We start from the raw sequence: 10,453 nt of genomic DNA, 5'->3' as shown, positions 1-10,453 counted from the left end.
CTGAACAGCACAATTTTGTCCCTGGGAAATGTTGTTCAAACAGCTGAGAACCGAGTGTGGCACTGTTTACATTTATTTTTCCCGTCCAAAGGAGTTGGCGTTTTCAGGAAAAGGTTTTGGTGAAACACTGCAAAACTCATTTTCATAGAGCTGTAGAATAGTATGAAAGTATGGAGAACACTATGAAATCAAAATGGTAGTTGGGCTAGGGTCCCAAGTAGTGTATTTTGTGTTTGTTTCTTTGTTTTTTTAATATGTCTTATTGACTTGGTACAGAGAGGAAAGCAGAGGGACAGAGAGCTGGAAACATATGGACCAGCTGCCTCCTCCTGCAAACACCCCCTGCTGCGGATGTGCCCTCAACCAATGGACGTGCCCTTGACCGGAATCGAACCCGGGACCCTTCAGTCCGCAGACCGACGCTCTATCCACTGAGCCAAACCGGTTTCGGCTTATCCGAGTGGTGTTTTAACGTGCCTTTAAACAGCCGGTATGACACCCGTGTTAAAAAGAAAACTCTCAGAGCTCAAAACAACGGACCAGGGGGATTTGTCAGAGTGACTCCAGAACTCCTGGAATACGTTTTCGAACCCGAACATCTCTACTGAATTTTGAAATACTGAGAGTCTGTAACCATAGCGCTGTGAAAGGTAGGGTAGACTTTCAAGTGGTAATAACGGTTAAAGTGCTGGTATATTTGTTATAAACGCTGTTTCACCAAATTGGAATTCACAAGGAAGGAGCTTGAGACACTGGAAGAGAGAGACCCCAACTCGGGAAATTCACAATGATAACCCAGGTTAATATCTAAGAAAGTGCTTCAAACGCTAGGAATACGTGAATAAAGGGCCTTAATATCTGTAACGCACTGTTTCCTGACAAGGAAATCGTGCTCAAAGAACATAGAACCGAGTTGGATACTGGTTACATTTATAATTCAGGGCCATGAGTTGGCGTCTTTGAAAGAAGCCTGCTAAGGCCATGAAAGCGGAAGTGATGATGTCACCAAGGGGGGAGGGGCCGCGTGGGCAGGTTCAATTGATCCCAGGTGATCATGCTTTGGCCAGGGGACCTGCTGGGAGTGACCATGTCACCGAGGTTCGTTGTGGTGTTAGGGTTAGAGAATTGGGGTTCTGGCTAGGGTTAGGGTTACGATAAGGGTTCGGGCTGGGTAGGGTTCAGGCTCAGGTTAGGCATAGGTTTAGGGTTGGGGTCAGAGGGTGAGGGACAGGGTTACGGTCACGGTGTAGTAACGTTGGCTATTCACAACGAATGAGCTTCAATCACTGGACTAATTGGAGTGTAGCACTGAGGATTTACAACTCCAGACTAGGGAAATATTGAGAAATGTGCTTCACACACTAGGAACACATATTCCAATAGACTGAATATCTGAACAGCACAATTTTGTCCCTGTGAAATGTTGTTCAAACAGCTGAGAACCGAGTGTGGCACTGTTTACATTTATTTTTCCCGTCAAAAGGAGTTGGCGTTTTCAGGAAAACGTTTTGGTGAAACACTGCAAAACTCATTTTCGTAGAGCTGTAGAATAGTATGAAAGTATGGAGAACACTATGAAATCAAAATGGTAGTTGGGCTAGGTTCCCAAGTAGTGTATTTTGTGTTTGTTTCTTTGTTTTTTTAATATATCTTATTGACTTGGTACAGAGAGGAAAGCAGATGGACAGAGAGCTGGAAACATATCGACCAGCTGCCTCCTCCTGCAAACACCCCCTGCCGGGGATGTGCCCTCAACCAATGGACGTGCCCTTGACCGGAATCGAACCCGGGACCCTTCAGTCCGCAGACCGACGCTCTATCCACTGAGCCAAACCGGTTTCGGCTTATCCGAGTGGTGTTTTAACGTGCCTTTAAACAGCCGGTATGACACCCGTGTTAAAAAGAAAACTCTCAGAGCTCAAAACAACGGACCAGGGGGATTTGTCAGAGTGACTCCAGAACTCCTGGAATACGTTTCCGAACCCGAACATCTCTACTGAATTTTGAAATACTGAGAGTCTGTAACCATAGCGCTGTGAAAGGTAGGGTAGACTTTCAAGTGGTAATAACGGTTAAAGTGCTGGTATATTTGTTATAAACGCTGTTTCACCAAATTGGAATTCACAAGGAAGGAGCTTGAGACACTGGAAGAGAGAGACCCCAACTCGGGAAATTCACAATGATAACCCAGGTTAATATCTAAGAAAGTGCTTCAAACGCTAGGAATACGTGAATAAAGGGCCTTAATATCTGTAACGCACTGTTTCCTGACAAGGAAATCGTGCTCAAAGAACATAGAACCGAGTTGGATACTGGTTACATTTATAATTCAGGGCCATGAGTTGGCGTCTTTGAAAGAAGCCTGCTAAGGCCATGAAAGCGGAAGTGATGATGTCACCAAGGGGGGAGGGGCCGCGTGGGCAGGTTCAATTGATCCCAGGTGATCATGCTTTGGCCAGGGGACCTGCTGGAAGTGACGATGTCACCGAGGTTCCTTGTGGTGTTAGGGTTAGAGAATTGGGGTTCTGGCTAGGGTTAGGGTTACGATAAGGGTTCGGGCTGGGTAGGGTTCAGGCTCAGGTTAGGCATAGGTTTAGGGTTGGGGTCAGAGGGTGAGGGACAGGGTTTCGGTCACGGTGTAGTAACGTTGGCTATTCACAACGAATGAGCTTCAATCACTGGACAAATTGGAGTGTAGCACTGAGGATTTACAACTCCAGACTAGGGAAATATTGAGAAATGTGCTTCACACACTAGGAACACATATTCCAATAGATTGAATATCTGAACAGCACAATTTTGTCCCTGGGAAATGTTGTTCAAACATCTGAGAACCGAGTGTGGCACTGTTTACATTTATTTTTCCCGTCCAAAGGAGTTGGCGTTTTCAGGAAAAGGTTTTGGTGAAACACTGCAAAACTCATTTTCATAGAGCTGTAGAATAGTATGAAAGTATGGAGAACACTATGAAATCAAAATGGTAGTTGGGCTAGGGTCCCAAGTAGTGTATTTTGTGTTTGTTTCTTTGTTTTTTTAATATGTCTTATTGACTTGGTACAGAGAGGAAAGCAGAGGGACAGAGAGCTGGAAACATATGGACCAGCTGCCTCCTCCTGCAAACACCCCCTGCTGCGGATGTGCCCTCAACCAATGGACGTGCCCTTGACCGGAATCGAACCCGGGACCCTTCAGTCCGCAGACCGACGCTCTATCCACTGAGCCAAACCGGTTTCGGCTTATCCGAGTGGTGTTTTAACGTGCCTTTAAACAGCCGGTATGACACCCGTGTTAAAAAGAAAACTCTCAGAGCTCAAAACAACGGACCAGGGGGATTTGTCAGAGTGACTCCAGAACTCCTGGAATACGTTTTCGAACCCGAACATCTCTACTGAATTTTGAAATACTGAGAGTCTGTAACCATAGCGCTGTGAAAGGTAGGGTAGACTTTCAAGTGGTAATAACGGTTAAAGTGCTGGTATATTTGTTATAAACGCTGTTTCACCAAATTGGAATTCACAAGGAAGGAGCTTGAGACACTGGAAGAGAGAGACCCCAACTCGGGAAATTCACAATGATAACCCAGGTTAATATCTAAGAAAGTGCTTCAAACGCTAGGAATACGTGAATAAAGGGCCTTAATATCTGTAACGCACTGTTTCCTGACAAGGAAATCGTGCTCAAAGAACATAGAACCGAGTTGGATACTGGTTACATTTATAATTCAGGGCCATGAGTTGGCGTCTTTGAAAGAAGCCTGCTAAGGCCATGAAAGCGGAAGTGATGATGTCACCAAGGGGGGAGGGGCCGCGTGGGCAGGTTCAATTGATCCCAGGTGATCATGCTTTGGCCAGGGGACCTGCTGGGAGTGACCATGTCACCGAGGTTCCTTGTGGTGTTAGGGTTAGAGAATTGGGGTTCTGGCTAGGGTTAGGGTTACGATAAGGGTTCGGGCTGGGTAGGGTTCAGGCTCAGGTTAGGCATAGGTTTAGGGTTGGGGTCAGAGGGTGAGGGACAGGGTTACGGTCACGGTGTAGTAACGTTGGCTATTCACAACGAATGAGCTTCAATCACTGGACAAATTGGAGTGTAGCACTGAGGATTTACAACTCCAGACTAGGGAAATATTGAGAAATGTGCTTCACACACTAGGAACACATATTCCAATAGACTGAATATCTGAACAGCACAATTTTGTCCCTGGGAAATGTTGTTCAAACAGCTGAGAACCGAGTGTGTCACTGATTACATTTATTTTTCCCGTCCAAAGGAGTTGGCGTTTTCAGGAAAAGGTTTTGGTGAAACACTGCAAAACTCATTTTCGAAGAGCTATAGAATAGTATGAAAGTATGGAGAACACTATGAAATCAAAATGGTAGTTGGGCTAGGGTCCCAAGTAGTGTATTTTGTGTTTGTTTGTTTGTTTTTTTAATATATCTTATTGACTTGGTACAGAGAGGAAAGCAGAGGGACAGAGAGCTTGAAACATATGGACCAGCTGCCTCCTCCTGCAAACACCCCCTGCTGCGGATGTGCCCTCAACCAATGGACGTGCCCTTGACCGGAATCGAACCCGGGACCCTTCAGTCCGCAGACCGACGCTCTTTCCACTGAGCCAAACCGGTTTCGGCTTATCCGAGTGGTGTTTTAACGTGCCTTTAAACAGCCGGTATGACACCCGTGTTAAAAAGAAAACTCTCAGAGCTCAAAACAACGGACCAGGGGGATTTGTCAGAGTGACTCCAGAACTCCTGGAATACGTTTTCGAACCCGAACATCTCTACTGAATTTTGAAATACTGAGAGTCTGTAACCATAGCGCTGTGAAAGGTAGGGTAGACTTTCAAGTGGTAATAACGGTTAAAGTGCTGGTATATTTGTTATAAACGCTGTTTCACCAAATTGGAATTCACAAGGAAGGAGCTTGAGACACTGGAAGAGAGAGACCCCAACTCGGGAAATTCACAATGATAACCCAGGTTAATATCTAAGAAAGTGCTTCAAACGCTAGGAATACGTGAATAAAGGGCCTTAATATCTGTAACGCACTGTTTCCTGACAAGGAAATCGTGCTCAAAGAACATAGAACCGAGTTGGATACTGGTTACATTTATAATTCAGGGCCATGAGTTGGCGTCTTTGAAAGAAGCCTGCTAAGGCCATGAAAGCGGAAGTGATGATGTCACCAAGGGGGGAGGGGCCGCGTGGGCAGGTTCAATTGATCCCAGGTGATCATGCTTTGGCCAGGGGACCTGCTGGGAGTGACCATGTCACCGAGGTTCGTTGTGGTGTTAGGGTTAGAGAATTGGGGTTCTGGCTAGGGTTAGGGTTACGATAAGGGTTCGGGCTGGGTAGGGTTCAGGCTCAGGTTAGGCATAGGTTTAGGGTTGGGGTCAGAGGGTGAGGGACAGGGTTACGGTCACGGTGTAGTAACGTTGGCTATTCACAACGAATGAGCTTCAATCACTGGACTAATTGGAGTGTAGCACTGAGGATTTACAACTCCAGACTAGGGAAATATTGAGAAATGTGCTTCACACACTAGGAACACATATTCCAATAGACTGAATATCTGAACAGCACAATTTTGTCCCTGGGAAATGTTGTTCAAACAGCTGAGAACCGAGTGTGGCACTGTTTACATTTATTTTTCCCGTCAAAAGGAGTTGGCGTTTTCAGGAAAACGTTTTGGTGAAACACTGCAAAACTCATTTTCGTAGAGCTGTAGAATAGTATGAAAGTATGGAGAACACTATGAAATCAAAATGGTAGTTGGGCTAGGGTCCCAAGTAGTGTATTTTGTGTTTGTTTCTTTGTTTTTTTAATATGTCTTATTGACTTGGTACAGAGAGGAAAGCAGAGGGACAGAGAGCTTGAAACATATCGACCAGCTGCCTCCTCCTGCAAACACCCCCTGCCGGGGATGTGCCCTCAACCAATGGACGTGCCCTTGACCGGAATCGAACCCGGGACCCTTCAGTCCGCAGACCGACGCTCTATCCACTGAGCCAAACCGGTTTCGGCTTATCCGAGTGGTGTTTTAACGTGCCTTTAAACAGCCGGTATGACACCCGTGTTAAAAAGAAAACTCTCAGAGCTCAAAACAACGGACCAGGGGGATTTGTCAGAGTGACTCCAGAACTCCTGGAATACGTTTTCGAACCCGAACATCTCTACTGAATTTTGAAATACTGAGAGTCTGTAACCATAGCGCTGTGAAAGGTAGGGTAGACTTTCAAGTGGTAATAACGGTTAAAGTGCTGGTATATTTGTTATAAACGCTGTTTCACCAAATTGGAATTCACAAGGAAGGAGCTTGAGACACTGGAAGAGAGAGACCCCAACTCGGGAAATTCACAATGATAACCCAGGTTAATATCTAAGAAAGTGCTTCAAACGCTAGGAATACGTGAATAAAGGGCCTTAATATCTGTAACGCACTGTTTCCTGACAAGGAAATCGTGCTCAAAGAACATAGAACCGAGTTGGATACTGGTTACATTTATAATTCAGGGCCATGAGTTGGCGTCTTTGAAAGAAGCCTGCTAAGGCCATGAAAGCGGAAGTGATGATGTCACCAAGGGGGGAGGGGCCGCGTGGGCAGGTTCAATTGATCCCAGGTGATCATGCTTTGGCCAGGGGACCTGCTGGGAGTGACGATGTCACCGAGGTTCCTTGTGGTGTTAGGGTTAGAGAATTGGGGTTCTGGCTAGGGTTAGGGTTACGATAAGGGTTCGGGCTGGGTAGGGTTCAGGCTCAGGTTAGGCATAGGTTTAGGGTTGGGGTCAGAGGGTGAGGGACAGGGTTACGGTCACGGTGTAGTAACGTTGGCTATTCACAACGAATGAGCTTCAATCACTGGACAAATTGGAGTGTAGCACTGAGGATTTACAACTCCAGACTAGGGAAATATTGAGAAATGTGCTTCACACACTAGGAACACATATTCCAATAGACTGAATATCTGAACAGCACAATTTTGTCCCTGGGATATGTTGTTCAAACAGCTGAGAACCGAGTGTGTCACTGATTACATTTATTTTTCCCGTCCAAAGGAGTTGGCGTTTTCAGGAAAAGGTTTTGGTGAAACACTGCAAAACTCATTTTCGAAGAGCTATAGAATAGTATGAAAGTATGGAGAACACTATGAAATCAAAATGGTAGTTGGGCTAGGGTCCCAAGTAGTGTATTTTGTGTTTGTTTGTTTGTTTTTTTAATATGTCTTATTGACTTGGTACAGAGAGGAAAGCAGAGGGACAGAGAGCTGGAAACATATGGACCAGCTGCCTCCTCCTGCAAACACCCCCTGCTGCGGATGTGCCCTCAACCAATGGACGTGCCCTTGACCGGAATCGAACCCGGGACCCTTCAGTCCGCAGACCGACGCTCTATCCACTGAGCCAAACCGGTTTCGGCTTATCCGAGTGGTGTTTTAACGTGCCTTTAAACAGCCGGTATGACACCCGTGTTAAAAAGAAAACTCTCAGAGCTCAAAACAACGGACCAGGGGGATTTGTCAGAGTGACTCCAGAACTCCTGGAATACGTTTTCGAACCCGAACATCTCTACTGAATTTTGAAATACTGAGAGTCTGTAACCATAGCGCTGTGAAAGGTAGGGTAGACTTTCAAGTGGTAATAACGGTTAAAGTGCTGGTATATTTGTTATAAACGCTGTTTCACCAAATTGGAATTCACAAGGAAGGAGCTTGAGACACTGGAAGAGAGAGACCCCAACTCGGGAAATTCACAATGATAACCCAGGTTAATATCTAAGAAAGTGCTTCAAACGCTAGGAATACGTGAATAAAGGGCCTTAATATCTGTAACGCACTGTTTCCTGACAAGGAAATCGTGCTCAAAGAACATAGAACCGAGTTGGATACTGGTTACATTTATAATTCAGGGCCATGAGTTGGCGTCTTTGAAAGAAGCCTGCTAAGGCCATGAAAGCGGAAGTGATGATGTCACCAAGGGGGGAGGGGCCGCGTGGGCAGGTTCAATTGATCCCAGGTGATCATGCTTTGGCCAGGGGACCTGCTGGGAGTGACCATGTCACCGAGGTTCGTTGTGGTGTTAGGGTTAGAGAATTGGGGTTCTGGCTAGGGTTAGGGTTACGATAAGGGTTCGGGCTGGGTAGGGTTCAGGCTCAGGTTAGGCATAGGTTTAGGGTTGGGGTCAGAGGGTGAGGGACAGGGTTACGGTCACGGTGTAGTAACGTTGGCTATTCACAACGAATGAGCTTTAATCACTGGACTAATTGGAGTGTAGCACTGAGGATTTACAACTCCAGACTAGGGAAATATTGATAAATGTGCTTCACACACTAGGAACACATATTCCAATAGACTGAATATCTGAACAGCACAATTTTGTCCCTGTGAAATGTTGTTCAAACAGCTGAGAACCGAGTGTGGCACTGTTTACATTTATTTTTCCCGTCAAAAGGAGTTGGCGTTTTCAGGAAAACGTTTTGGTGAAACACTGCAAAACTCATTTTCGTAGAGCTGTAGAATAGTATGAAAGTATGGAGAACACTATGAAATCAAAATGGTAGTTGGGCTAGGTTCCCAAGTAGTGTATTTTGTGTTTGTTTCTTTGTTTTTTTAATATATCTTATTGACTTGGTACAGAGAGGAAAGCAGATGGACAGAGAGCTGGAAACATATCGACCAGCTGCCTCCTCCTGCAAACACCCCCTGCCGGGGATGTGCCCTCAACCAATGGACGTGCCCTTGACCGGAATCGAACCCGGGACCCTTCTGTCCGCAGACCGACGCTCTATCCACTGAGCCAAACCGGTTTCGGCTTATCCGAATGGTGTTTTAACGTGCCTTTAAACAGCCGGTATGACACCCGTGTTAAAAAGAAAACTCTCAGAGCTCAAAACAACGGACCAGGGGGATTTGTCAGAGTGACTCCAGAACTCCTGGAATACGTTTTCGAACCCGAACATCTCTACTGAATTTTGAAATACTGAGAGTCTGTAACCATAGCGCTGTGAAAGGTAGGGTAGACTTTCAAGTGGTAATAACGGTTAAAGTGCTGGTATATTTGTTATAAACGCTGTTTCACCAAATTGGAATTCACAAGGAAGGAGCTTGAGACACTGGAAGAGAGAGACCCCAACTCGGGAAATTCACAATGATAACCCAGGTTAATATCTAAGAAAGTGCTTCAAACGCTAGGAATACGTGAATAAAGGGCCTTAATATCTGTAACGCACTGTTTCCTGACAAGGAAATCGTGCTCAAAGAACATAGAACAGAGTTGGATACTGGTTACATTTATAATTCAGGGCCATGAGTTGGCGTCTTTGAAAGAAGCCTGCTAAGGCCATGAAAGCGGAAGTGATGATGTCACCAAGGGGGGAGGGGCCGCGTGGGCAGGTTCAATTGATCCCAGGTGATCATGCTTTGGCCAGGGGACCTGCTGGGAGTGACCATGTCACCGAGGTTCGTTGTGGTGTTAGGGTTAGAGAATTGGGGTTCTGGCTAGGGTTAGGGTTACGATAAGGGTTCGGGCTGGGTAGGGTTCAGGCTCAGGTTAGGCATAGGTTTAGGGTTGGGGTCAGAGGGTGAGGGACAGGGTTTCGGTCACGGTGTAGTAACGTTGGCTATTCACAACGAATGAGCTTCAATCACTGGACAAATTGGAGTGTAGCACTGAGGATTTACAACTCCAGACTAGGGAAATATTGAGAAATGTGCTTCACACACTAGGAACACATATTCCAATAGACTGAATATCTGAACAGCACAATTTTGTCCCTGGGAAATGTTGTTCAAACAGCTGAGAACCGAGTGTGTCACTGATTACATTTATTTTTCCCGTCCAAAGGAGTTGGCGTTTTCAGGAAAAGGTTTTGGTGAAACACTGCAAAACTCATTTTCGAAGAGCTATAGAATAGTATGAAAGTATGGAGAACACTATGAAATCAAAATGGTAGTTGGGCTAGGGTCCCAAGCAGTGTATTTTGTGTTTTTTTGTTTGTTTTTTTAATATATCTTATTGACTTGGTACAGAGAGGAAAGCAGAGGGACAGAGAGCTGGAAACATATGGACCAGCTGCCTCCTCCTGCAAACACCCCCTGCTGCGGATGTGCCCTCAACCAATGGACGTGCCCTTGACCGGAATCGAACCCGGGACCCTTCAGTCCGCAGACCGACGCTCTATCCACTGAGCCAAACCGGTTTCGGCTTATCCGAGTGGTGTTTTAACGTGCCTTTAAACAGCCGGTATGACACCCGTGTTAAAAAGAAAACTCTCAGAGCTCAAAACAACGGACCAGGGGGATTTGTCAGAGTGACTCCAGAACTCCTGGAATACGTTTCCGAACCCGAACATCTCTACTGAATTTTGAAATACTGAGAGTCTGTAACCATAGCGCTGTGAAAGGTAGGGTAGACTTTCAAGTGGTAATAACGGTTAAAGTGCTGGTATATTTGTTATAAACG

This window comes from Cnephaeus nilssonii, assembly GCF_951640355.1.
Source record: "Cnephaeus nilssonii genome assembly, contig: SCAFFOLD_70, whole genome shotgun sequence".
NCBI classification, from domain to species: domain Eukaryota; kingdom Metazoa; phylum Chordata; class Mammalia; order Chiroptera; family Vespertilionidae; genus Cnephaeus; species Cnephaeus nilssonii.
This window is presented reverse-complemented; position numbering follows the sequence as displayed.